Raw genomic sequence first — 12617 nt, 5'->3', positions numbered from 1 at the left:
AAGTTAGCCCAAAGAAAGAACACGCACAACTCAATTGGAATCAGTACGGGAACTTGGTCATTTTTTGGTCAAGGTGGGGGAATTTTAATTAGTTCAACCTCCTTGTTATGTGTGGTGAAGTGTATGCTTAATGCTCTCAGGGGGAGAAAGAGCTCACCTCTCATTATGAAGGCTAAAAATATTTGTACTTGGTTCCCCAACTCTCCCTGAAGCTAGAGTATGACCACATAATCAATGCTCATCCAATCAGCTATACCCATCCAAGACTTTCATAAGGAAGATAGTGACACAAAGAAGCTAGGACAATGGAAAAATAAGCAGTCGCAATAACAACATCCAGTTTTTAGGGGCAGCAAGGCCAGAAGCACCGTCAAAAGTATCCACAGTCCAGGAAAATCCTGTGTTCTACAACATGATTTTGGCAGAGGACATGACTGCTGCCCTTCTCCCTTGTTCCCACCTGTTTCTGAACCTGCTTCTCTGTTATTTCCTGAGTTATTCATATCCTCTCAGCAAATTATTTTCCTGTTTAAATCAGCCAGAGTTAGCTTCTGTTGTATGCAATTAAAAACTGACTGGAACAAGAGCTAAAAAATCAAGGGGTTAAAAAGATACAGTAAAAATGGAGTAGAAACTCAAGCTACTTAAGGATTTATAGTGGGTTGATGAAAGTAGGACAAAGAGAGTGGCTTTATATTATCAGGCCATGTAACATAGAAAGAAGAACACTAGATCTGGAGTCCGAGAAGTCCCCTCGTGACCTAGCTCAGTGGTTTCACAGCTGTATGACTCTAAGCAAATCACTGAACCTCTTGGAGACTTAGCCTCCTCATCCTTAAAAAGAAAATAACAATATCTATTCTATCATTTCCAAAGGGATTATCCAATGTAATAATTTTTATGAAAGTGCTAAATAAGTAAGCTCTTGTTAGTTAGCTAGAAAATTTAAGCTAGGAGATAAAAGGTTAGTGCATGGTGGGGTGGGCAGGTGTCTAAAAAAGAAAGTGATAATGCTTCAAACAAACAAACAGACAAATTTTTTGAAAAACCATTTTGAAGTACAATAAAGAAGAGAACAAGGAAGCCAGATGGCAGCAGTGGTGATCATTTCTTCCGTCATGGAAAACAACTCTATTTGCTTAGAGAATCTGGACTTCAAATACTAGTTGTGGTCAAAGTTGGGGTTTAATTGTGAATTAATTGAGGGATCATCAAACCACTGCTAAACACTGAGAATCTGGCCCATGAATGCCAAATGGTCCCTAAATAGCTCAATTATGAAATAAGTTTACTGAGTACCTACTATACATCAAGTTTTGGAGAAACATGAACCTATGTAAAAATCTGAGTTCTGTGGGTTGTGACCAGGGAAATTTGTAAAATTTCTTAACCTGTTTGATTTTCCTTTCCTTCCTCTGTAAAATGGGGATAACATTTATATCATGAAGATATTGTGAGGATTAACGAAAATAATGTAAGATACATAGCTTAGTGCTGACAAATGGTAAGCAGAAGCTATCATCGTACTCACGGCGTCTCTTTCTCTTCTTCCTCCTCCACATTTTTATTGTTATATTGGAAGAACTTTACAATTGGTGAGAGACGTGAGACATGCTATAATAGAAATGCTGAAGCTATGTATATTTGAGCTGGGTCTTGAAGAATGGCTATTATTCTAATGGGCAGAAATAGGAAAGAAGAGTATTCAAGAAGATTGGTTTTTCTGTGTGTACTTCAGTTTCTTCAACTGAAGAAATTAGGAACTGGCTTAACAAATAAACCCCAAATTCTATTCAAGTTCTATAATCTTATGAATTAATCTTTTTTTTTACAGTTTTCTTCTTTTCACAAAAGCGTTACTTGTTCATTATATACAATTCAGAAAATATAAGCAAACAAAAAGGAGAAGAGAAAAAAATTACACATAATTGCTCTATATTTTTATTACATCTAGTGTTTAAAATATGCATAAATAGCATTACATATATACTTTAACAAAGAAGAGAATGGTATTATAGATAATGTTTTATAAGACATTTTATTTGTATTAAACAATGTTTAATGTTGAAACAATATTTAACAGTTTTCAACTGGTAACTCTATTTTTTAATGAGGAGGCTCTCTGTAATTAATCTCTCCCCCATCTCTATTAAACTGAGTGATTTAGAAACAGCCCAAAATACAATGAGCTAATAGATAAGGGCTTGAGGCAAAAATTGTGCCTTTCGTCGATTGAGAAAAATTACTACTATAGTTCAATTTATACATAATCTTATTTCTGACAAGAAATAAAAATTCTTTACCTGTGTGGGACAAGGACATCAATTCTTAGCACCAAAAGATTTAATGGATGAGACCATTAATGTGCTCACCCACCTTATCAACCTTTTAAAATGAAGGTATTAATCTTGATTAAATTCTTCATCAGTGGTTCTTATCTTCAGTTAATTTCATCAAACCACGTCTAGAATGGCTCATCTCGGAATACTAATGTTTAACTTAGATAATCACACTGACATTTTGGGAAAAAAATTATCTTCTTACCAAAGATTTATTTAAATTGTATCTAGACAGTTTTCTGGAAGTCTGTGCAACAGTGAAACGCACTATAGAGGAATTAGGAAGAGTAAAGATGATCACAGATGGAAACAAGAAGGGATGTGTTTTATATGCAAAAGTAACACGGGACTTCCGGTTTCAGGTCTGACATGTAAAGAGCCTGGTTACTCCCATCCTTACAACTAGAAAAATGGAAAATCAGCAATTTTCTTGGATCTATGAGAGAACTGAGATCACAGGGCAAACTGCCTCCCCCTAAAACTGCAGACATAAGTGCATCCACAGGAACACAGCTGAGATTTGCTTACCAGGAGGAGAGGCAGCTGGATCCATAAACTGGTAGTAATACTTAAACACTTTGATGAATGATGGAGGTTGAGTACGGACCACTAGTGATAGTGAGAAACTCCTGGGAGCCACAGTCTTAGGGGAATTCCCACACATTTGGGGGTTTTACCTCCAGGAACTCTACCAGGTTTTCACAGTGAGGATCAGAGAAAGATCCTCTCCTGGCTCTGTCAGAGGGAGGGAGAGAATAACCACTGTGAAATATGCTCAGAGCCTTCTCCATAACAAAGCCCTTTAATCCGAGAGAAATGACTACCAGAGAATTATCCCAGTCAGAGGAAGGGTGTTCCTCTCAGTCCAGCTGCTTCCAACCTTCCTGTCTCACCTGAGGGGAAATAAAACATAGGCCACATGGGTCAGGGCTTCAAGGAAACAGACTGGGAATGCTGCAAACACAAAAGGGAATGGGAGGCAGGGGCAAAAAATAAAAAACAAAAAAGCTATACCAGTGGAGAAACACTTATGAAGGTCACGGCCTCAAGACATTGCAAATTAAAAGAATGAAATTTAATCAGAATATTTTAGAACACCCCCCTCATACTTTAACATGATACCAACAGAGCTCCAGTATAATAACAGTGGATTACAGCTAGAGGAGCTGCAAGACAGAGACTCTCTGAGGAATGGTATACAGGGAAGCCCTGGAGATAACAACCAAGTAGATACTAGGGAAATTTGAAGCCTCTGGCAGCTATAGCTACAAAAATCATTAAACACAGCCCAATTCCCTGCCAGGATTAACTTAAATCCTTACATTAGAGGCCTATCTACCTTAGTTCCTATCACCCAGTAAAACATGTCTGACTTTCAATAAAAAATTACAATGTATTCCAAAAGGCAAGAAAAAGACACAGTCTGAAGAGACAAAGCAATCATCAGATTCAACTCAGATACGACATAGATTTTGGAATTATCAGATAGCAAATTTAAATAATAATGAATAATACATTAAGGGCTCTAAAAGAAAAAGTAAACAACATGCAAGAACAGATTGGTACTGTAAAGAGAGAAATGAAAACTCTAAGAAGGAATCAGAGGAAATGTTAGAAATCAAAAACACTATAACAGAGATGAAGAATGGTATTTTATGGGCTTATCAGTACACTCCACACAGCTGAGGAAAGAATTAGCGAGCTTGAAGATAGAAAATTCCTAAACTGAAATGCAAAGAGGAAAAAAAATAAAGAATGGAAAAAAATCAAGATCTCTGGGACAATTCCAAAAGGAGTACATGTTTAGATACATGTAATTAGAATAACAAAGGAGAAGAAAGAGTAAATAGAGCAGAAGAAATATTCTCCAATAAAAGAACCAGAGCTCCTTGGAGAAACGGCTGATTCAAAGGCTGGGGTAGGAAACATGCAGATGAACCTGGAGCATCTTGTATCCTCAAAAAGAAGTGCTCAAGGAATGCAACACCACCACTCCGCAATGGGAGAGGTATATCAAAGGGACAGATGAGCCAACTAAAATAGCTCCCAATGGCCAAAGCTGGAACAATTTGAGCCACAGAATAAATAAAGTAATATTTGATTATAACCTGAAGTATAAATTAAATATAGACGAGTCCGTACTTTATAAATAAATAGGAGAAATACATAAATCTATCACGCAGAAAAATTCCAAATAATTATGTAGATACTCTGAGTACATATAGCAGGCGGTATACACCTCCCCACTCCTGAGGTGTGGGCTGCACAGAGTGGCTTCCTTCTGAAGAGTACGTTACAGAGGGGTGGTGAAATCATTTAACAGTTTGATAAACCTGACAAATACCACCTCTGCCAGCAATCAAGGTTAACATCAACAATGATAAGTCATGTCGATAGCCTGTACGCTTGAAATGATGTAAAGAGAATGGTGCTTTATCTCTGTTGTCTTCCTCCCCCAAACACGTAACTCCAGCCTAAACATGAGAAAAACATCAGACAAATCTGTAAATTTGTCTGTAGAGGGGCAGTCTGTAAAACACCTGAGCACTACTCCTCAAAACTGTCAAGATCATCAAAAACTAGGAAAGTTTGAAAAACTGCCATAGCTAAGAAGAGCCTCAGGAGACATGATGAGTAAATGTAACGTGGTATCCTGGATGAGATTTTGAAACAGAAAAAGATATTAGGTAACAACAAAGTATCTTAATAAAGTAAAGACTTTGGTTAATAATAATGTATCAATATTGCTTCATTAATTGAGACAAACATTGTATACTAATGTAGGACGTTAAGAATGGGTGAAACAGGATGTGGGGTATATGGGAACTCTTTTCTGTCTTTACAACATTCTTGTAAATAGCAAACTATTCTTAAATAAAAGTTTATTAAAAAACAAAAGAACAACTAACAAGGAAGGCTTAACGTAGTTGGATATTTGGGATCTGATTTGTTTTAGTAAATCTACCACTACAACAAAAAAATGTTGTATGTATGAATACAACAGAACAACTTTTGATTCTTTTATTCATCTATTTCATAAAAAAATGAAAATATATATTCTGAGCATCTGTAATAAACTGATTCTGTGCCAGGTATTGATGAAGTTCCCTGTCCTTGTGGTACTTAGAGTCTAGTGGTGGAGACAGATACTAACTGGTAATTTCAGAAATAAATTTATAATTACAGACTGGCAAATACTATGGAAGAAAGCAATACGGTAGCAAGATTTGATGGGGAGGCCTCATTTAGCCAGCAGCCTCTGGGAAAATCTTTGATAGTGTTGAAGAATGAGTATTTAAAGAAATGGTAGAAGAGTGTTTCTGAAGAATAGAATTTGCAAAGGACCTTTGATGGCAGTGTGGGAGATCAAGATTTCGCCACCCTGAAATATATCTCTTTACCTTGATTGTTTTCTCTGAGGGACATTTGACCTCCCCCACTAACTGCCTAAAGAATTTGACATGGTGGCTCCTTCCTGGAACAGATCTATCATGATGGCTGTAAAGATAATGTAGGATAGAGGTTACAATAGAAAAGTCACCAACAAGCCCATCTTATCGGAAGTTCTGTCTCTCTGGCCACATTCTCTGGATGGCCCTGTGAGGAGTTGCCAGACAATCATTTACTTTTATAAGGGAAATCTCTATTTGTAAAGGTATCTCCCTCCCTGTTTTGGGAAGAGGGGGGGATGGCCTCATTTCTAGAGGCTTATCAATGTGGAAGGTGAGGCCTTAAATCTGCATAATAACTTTACTCTTGTTTACTGTGCTTTAGCGGTAATCTCCTGTAACTGACTCCCCCCACTCCCAACATTCTCCTTTGTCGTTGGCTGAACATGGTATTTAAGACGAGAATTTCTGCTATTGTGTTGAGAAACGCAGCGTCCCTGCTTTCTCCCATGTATACATGTTATTAAACTTGGTGTTATTTTCTCCTGCTAACCTGTCTTGTTAATTATTTGGTCAGCCATAAGAACCTTAAGGAAAAGGGCAGAGGGAGATTCTCCCTCTTCCACCGACAGGAGGCATATAGCAAGTTCAAGGAACTAAAAAATGATCTATATGTCTATAGAGAACAAGGAGAGAATGGTTCAAGATGAGGCTAGACAGATACTTGGGGGCCAAATCATGAAGGGCAGTGGAGGCCATGTGAGAAATATTTGTATTTTTTTCCCAGGAGTAACAGGAAGTTACTGTTTGTACCTGGGATGATGGGTGATAACAAGAACAGATTATCATTTTTAAAAGATTACACAGATGGCACTGTGGAGAAAGGACTGAAGGATAGTAAGTGTTGATGTGCAGGGAGCAAGGGATGAAGAAATCAGTGAGAAAACTATGTCCAGGCAACAAGATGAAGTGTGGCCACCCAAGCAGTACAACTAAGTGATGAGGTGTCACAGAAGACTCCCAATTTTCTGGCTTATGCTGCTGGACCAGATATTTTTATTCCCAAAGATGTAGGTCACTGGAGAAGAAGTGTAGCAGGAGGAAAGGATGCTAATATCAAGATTTTTGATGTACTGTGCTTGAAGATGCTTTTGAGACATTCCAATGGGGGTGTCAGGTAGGCAGCTGAATATTTAAGTTTGGAATTACTCTGGAAATATAAATTGAGAAGCCATCAGCCTGTAGATAATAAATGAAGCTATGGAAGTAGTGAGACAATGAAAAGATAAGAGAATATGGAATTATTCTTCTCAGATGTCATCTTTCTGAAAGGCCAGGACAGATGAAGTGATAATCACCCTGTCTTTGAGAAGCACTGCTTGAGATGCCTCCAGAGCCAGCCAGTCAAAATTCTAGTCACTCAAAATATATTGAATTGCAGCTATGTAACAGCAAGGTCAGTGGTTTCCTATCTTTTCTACTCTTTTGGAGTATTTGTTTCTTCTATGTAGCCCTAGTTTTGAAATATTTACCTGTTGAGATAAACCTTAATTATTAAATGATAACAAACATCTTCATTTTAACTTAGTGAAATCTCCCTAAGCCTCAGGATACTCATGTATAGAATGTGGATCGTACTATCTACTTTAACATAGTTATGAGAACAATAACGAAGGGAAAGGTTGAATAATAACACTCAAGGATAAAATGAGACAATACTCATGAAGTGCTTGGCCCAGTGCTTGAAAAGCAATAGTTAGTTTATGTTTTCTTTCCTTCCAAACCCCTCATTTTATAGAGGAAAGAAATTCTAATCCAAACATCAGAGCTAGTTAGCAGCACAACCAGGATTGGAATCCAGTGGTCTAGACTGCTAGTGTGTTGTTAATTATAGTAAATGCCCTTGCCCTATGTGTGCTTACCTAGGAGGATGGGTGTGTTTCTGCAGTTGTGAGAATACGAGTGCTTCTACCAAGGTCTCGAGTGCAGATTGCATGTCTCTAAGGCAGCTTGGAAGGGGCTCTGCTTGACCTTCATCTTGAAATGTGAGCTGTTATTCAATGACACCTGCATTAATTACACAGTAATTACCCTAAGAGTTCCTTTGCTCTAAGGACTCACACAGTTTATAATCAGGGACCAGAAATGAATACTGTACAATCAGAATAGGACAGGATACGCATTGGCACAGCCAATGTAACAAAAGAGACAAAGTGGAATCATAATCAAGAAGGCAGAAAAAGAGGAAATGGTGAACAAGGTTGGTGAGGGGCTGAGTTAAGATGACAATCCAGTTCTTCCAGCTGGTGTATCTGGACTTCCGCCTCTGACACTCCAGTCATTCCTGCCTTGGTTTCTGCTCTCTCCTTCCTTACTCTGCCTGAGCAGGTCCGGAATGCTCCTGTTAACTCTCTGACTAAGATTTGCAGCTGGAGGCAGGATTTGTCAACAGGGCTGGAAAGGTACAGAAAACAGATCCTAGAACATCAATTAAACACTTTGCTTACTTCAGAAATTCAGGCTCACAATCACCCTGTTTTCTTTTACTATGTGGGGGAACAAATCCAAACTGAGGCAGAGACATTGTTTTCAGAGCAGGCATGAGTATACTGGGGATTAGGAACTGCATCTTTTTTTCTTCCTTTCCTCAATATTTACATGATAACCGGTGCTGTTGTCTTGAGTTTATAATCTAAACCAGGGGACTAAATTAACAATAAAATAATTTCTGTAACACAAACTTTTAATATATCTTGATTATTTAACCCTCAGCAAATCAGGAGGTAAATATTTTATTTATTCCGTTTTACAGAAAAGAAAATTGAGTCAAAGAGTTTAAGATTTGCCAGTAGTAACTCAACTAGAAAGCAGAAGAAAATCTGGGGTTCTATTTCAGATTTCCCTGACATTTACAGCTGTACCCAGCTGGCAGGGCTGGAGCCAGAGCACAGATGTTCTATTCCGTGATAAATGCTTTTCCACCAAAATGCAAGAAATTAGTTAGTAGTTGGGAATTAAAACAGAAAGGTGGACCAAGCTTTAATGCTTTGCTTCAAGTACTAGCAAGACTTTTAGAGCTATACACAGAAGTGGGAACCAGGCATCGTTTGTCATTTTACTTTACCTGAGAAATGGACATTTGATTACAAAATCTCTCAAGTGCAGAGAAGGGATAGATGCACAATTGTGAAATAGTAACATCGATAGTCTAAAGTCACGTGATTTTTCTTTGTGGAGTTGAACCCTTTTTATTTCCCTCCACAGGCCATGAGGACCTATAGACCAGCACTGGCTTAGTAGGTTACAAGGTGGCAAAGGAGAAGTGACTTGAAGAGAATAGCATTGCACATGGGATTATGGATCCAGGCCTTGACCTACCCATACGACTAGCTTAGAATTTCCTCCTGAGAGAGGCCAGGAGTCCCTGTGAAGTGGCTTTGAAAGCGCTGAGTCTTATCCAGATAGCTCACCTTCCCAGCAGGCAAGCAGGAGAGAGAGGAAATGAGCGAAGAGGTATGGTACATCCTGCTGTGAACACGGGATTGCCCCGCAAGATGAACAGACAAAAGAGCAAAATCCAACTTCAACCTGTTAGAAGCCAAGGCTCAAACCAGGAGTCCTAATTTTGGCCCTGGGATTTGGGGGCAAGAAAAGAAGGCAGAAACACAAAACCTCTTCTTAAGAAACCTTGTTTCAAGTTCCTGGAATTCATTTTTCAGGGAGTGAGAGGATAATCTCTGTAAGCCCCAGTTTACTTATCTGTAAAATATGGATAATAACAAACTTCAAAGAGCTGTGAGATCTACATGAGATTAGGTGTGCAGTACACCTAGGACAGCGCCAACGCACAGTAAGCACCCAACAGTGGTTCGTTGTTGCTGTTATTCTTGCACACAGCTTAATACGAGGAGACAGTTTTAATTCCCTTAGACCAGAGGATTTCAATTTTTGCTCCTTGGGAATTTTGGTGTACCACAAGCAGGATGGAGGTGTTCTAACAATTAAATATGTCAGTGAATTCTGTTTCTCGTTTGTTTAAGAAAATACATGAACAGAGAGGGAACAAATTGTGGAGGTTAGCTTCATAGATTCTGGAGCTAGATGCTTGGATTCAAATTCTGATTGTGATACTTAATAGCTGTGTGAACTTGGGCAAGTTACTTAAGCTCTTCATGCTTCAATTTCCTTATCAATAAAAGGGCAATTATCATATGCTATGGGTTGAATTGTGTCCCCAGAGTATTTATATGTTGAAATCCTCAGAAAGTGACTGTACTTGGAGATACAGTCTTTAAAGAGGTAATCAAATTAAAATGACATCCTTATGGTGGGGCCTAATCTAATACGACTAGTGTCCTTGTAAGAAGAAGAAATTTGGACACAGGCAGGTACAGAGGGGAGACCACGTGAAGACACAGGGAGAAGTGGAACATGTAGAAGCCAAGGAGAGAGGCCTCAAAAGACACCAACGCTACCAACACCTTGATCTTGAATTTCTAGCCTCCAGAATTGCAAGAAAATAAATTTCTGTCTTTTATGTGGAGACTTGGCAAGTCCAAAATCTGCAGGGCCAGGCAGGCTGAAGACATAGAGAAGAGTTGCTGTTAAAGTCTGAACACAGTCTGCTGGCAGAACTCCTTCTTGTTTGGGAAGGTCAGTTTCTCCTATTAAGGCCTCATTCAATCCGAATGAGGCCTACCCACGTGATGGAGGGTAATTCGCTCTACTCAAAGGCTACTGATTTATTAAATGTTAATATCATCTAAAAAATATCTTCACAGAAACGTCTAGAATAACATTTGACCAAATGGCTGAGTACCACAGCCTAGCCGAGTTGACACATAAAATTAACCATCACAGGTGATGTCAAGTAAGGCACTTCACTTTAGGTGACACTTGAATCTAAGTTTTCAAAAATGAATAGCAGAAATCTGGGCAAAGTAACAGAGGGTAAAGAGCAGTTTAGGAAGAGTAAAGCACAAGCATGAAGAAACAGGTATGCTTTGGGGTCTTGAAAGTAGTTGAGAAAGGCTGGAAGGAAGGATGTATGTGGGTACATGTGGCTAAATCAAGATTACGTAGGGCCTTTCTACCAATTATGAATGGTAAAAAGTCTGAATATTATTCTGAAATCTGGGGAGCCATTGGAGGATTTTAAGCAAAGGAATGACATAATCATGTTCATTTAATGCAAAATTAAATGAACCAACAGCTGAATTTGGTGACCCAAAGGAAGTAACTGGGTAATAGAGACCCGACCTGCTTGTGCTGAGACCACCAGAAACATTTAGGGCCTCCCTCTGGGTTTCAAACAACAGTGTCTCAGTAGCTCCTTTTCTTCATGCTCCTGGCTAACAATGGAACTCATTTAAGGAGTATTTGGAAGTTTGTACTGGAAAAAAAACACTTTTAAAAGAAATGAACACTTTAAGCACATGGATTGTCAAGGATGGGTAGCTGCAAATGAAAAGCCTGTTATATAGTTAAGAAATTCAATTGGGGCCAACCTCAGTTGACTGTAATTTCAAATCTATACTCGACAACTTCTTAGCTTAGTTGGGGAAAGTGCAAACAAGTTCTTGGGGAGTGGGTAAGGCAGTGAAAACCAGATTAAATTCGCTTAAGCTAATGATGAAACTTGAGGGAACTTAGTGTCAGAACCAAAATATCAGTGATAATGAACCAAAAAGAACCAAAGAACTAGAAGTCTAAGAAAGAAAGGCGCTTTCAGAGTCTTTCTTTTTCTTTTCCCATAAACACTTATGGGTATCATCCAGTGGCAAGGCACCCTGCTATGAATTGTTTTGAGAGGGGATTAAAAGCAAGCCATAGTGCTCCCCATGTGATTGTAATGTGCACCCAGATGAGAACCACTGCGTTATGCAGAAATTGCACTCAAATCAAATGAGCCAGGCTGCACTCACAGGCCATAGCTCGTCAGAGTGAATCTGGGAAAAGGAGTCCTAAAGGGCCCGCCCCCCAGACAAAGCTGGGCGTCAAGTGGGGGGCAGACTATTCATTTGGCTCTCAATAGATATTACTGATTGATTTTCAAATCTCAGTGCTCTTATGAGCTCTTTGCGAAGTGGTGATAAGAAAGCTCACTGTGCCCCCTTCACTGACTTGCGCATTTATATATTCATTAAATATTCGGTCTTATACCCACTACATATCAAGCTCCAAGGATGAATAAGAACGGTTCCTATCGTCACAGATTTCGTTTCATGTTATGAGAAAGAGATACATAACATTTCAAAACAATGTAAATGATGCTGTTGGAGGCATGTGTGCGAAGCCTATGGGATTAAGGTGGAGCAGCTAACCAACTGTTGGAGTCAAGGAGAACATCACAGCGGGGATGGTATTTAAACTGGATGAGTAGATGATGGGGAAGGCATTGCATTCAAAACACAGGCCCACAGGGAGCCTGGGCACTTATGTAATTGAAAAATGAAAGTGGTTTGGTGTGTCAGAATGGAGTGTAGAGTAGTGCAGGATCAATAGGAAGTAAGAGGCAAGAAGAGTCAGATTGTGAAAGACCTTCTACATACCAAGGCGGAGATGGGGGCTGGAGGTCAGGGGGCTGATAGTTTGGACTTCATCCTGAGAGTTAATTTGCCACCTAAGTACTTTAGAGAAGGAGTGACCATGATTGAATTTGAATTTTAGAAATATGATTATTGTGGAAATGTATATTACAATATATATTATATTAAATAATAATAATTCAACGTCTTACTTCCATGTATTGGAGATGATAGTGTATCAGTGGACCAATAGTGAATAAGGCAACTTCTACATTTGCAGATGACTATTACATTTCTTAAGATGGCTATGCTGCCCCTCTTCCTTACAAAATTTCTCTTCATTTAACATAAACTTTTCTATC

General features: G+C 38.8%; 2 protein-coding genes across 2 annotated transcripts in view; one reads left to right on the top strand and one right to left on the bottom strand.

The window, feature by feature from the left end:
- GRM5 (glutamate metabotropic receptor 5) overlaps positions 1-12617 on the top strand; it is a 668354-nt gene that overhangs the window by 21472 nt on the left and 634265 nt on the right. The window lies entirely within an intron of this gene.
- TYR (tyrosinase) overlaps positions 1-12617 on the bottom strand; it is a 90389-nt gene that overhangs the window by 8975 nt on the left and 68797 nt on the right. The window lies entirely within an intron of this gene.

The sequence above is a fragment of the Ceratotherium simum genome, chromosome 7 (genome assembly GCF_057802395.1).
Source record: "Ceratotherium simum simum isolate JZ-2026a chromosome 7, ASM5780239v1, whole genome shotgun sequence".
NCBI lineage: Eukaryota > Metazoa > Chordata > Mammalia > Perissodactyla > Rhinocerotidae > Ceratotherium > Ceratotherium simum.
The sequence above is the reverse complement of the archived record's forward strand: the minus strand, read 5'-3'. Positions and strand labels throughout refer to the sequence as shown.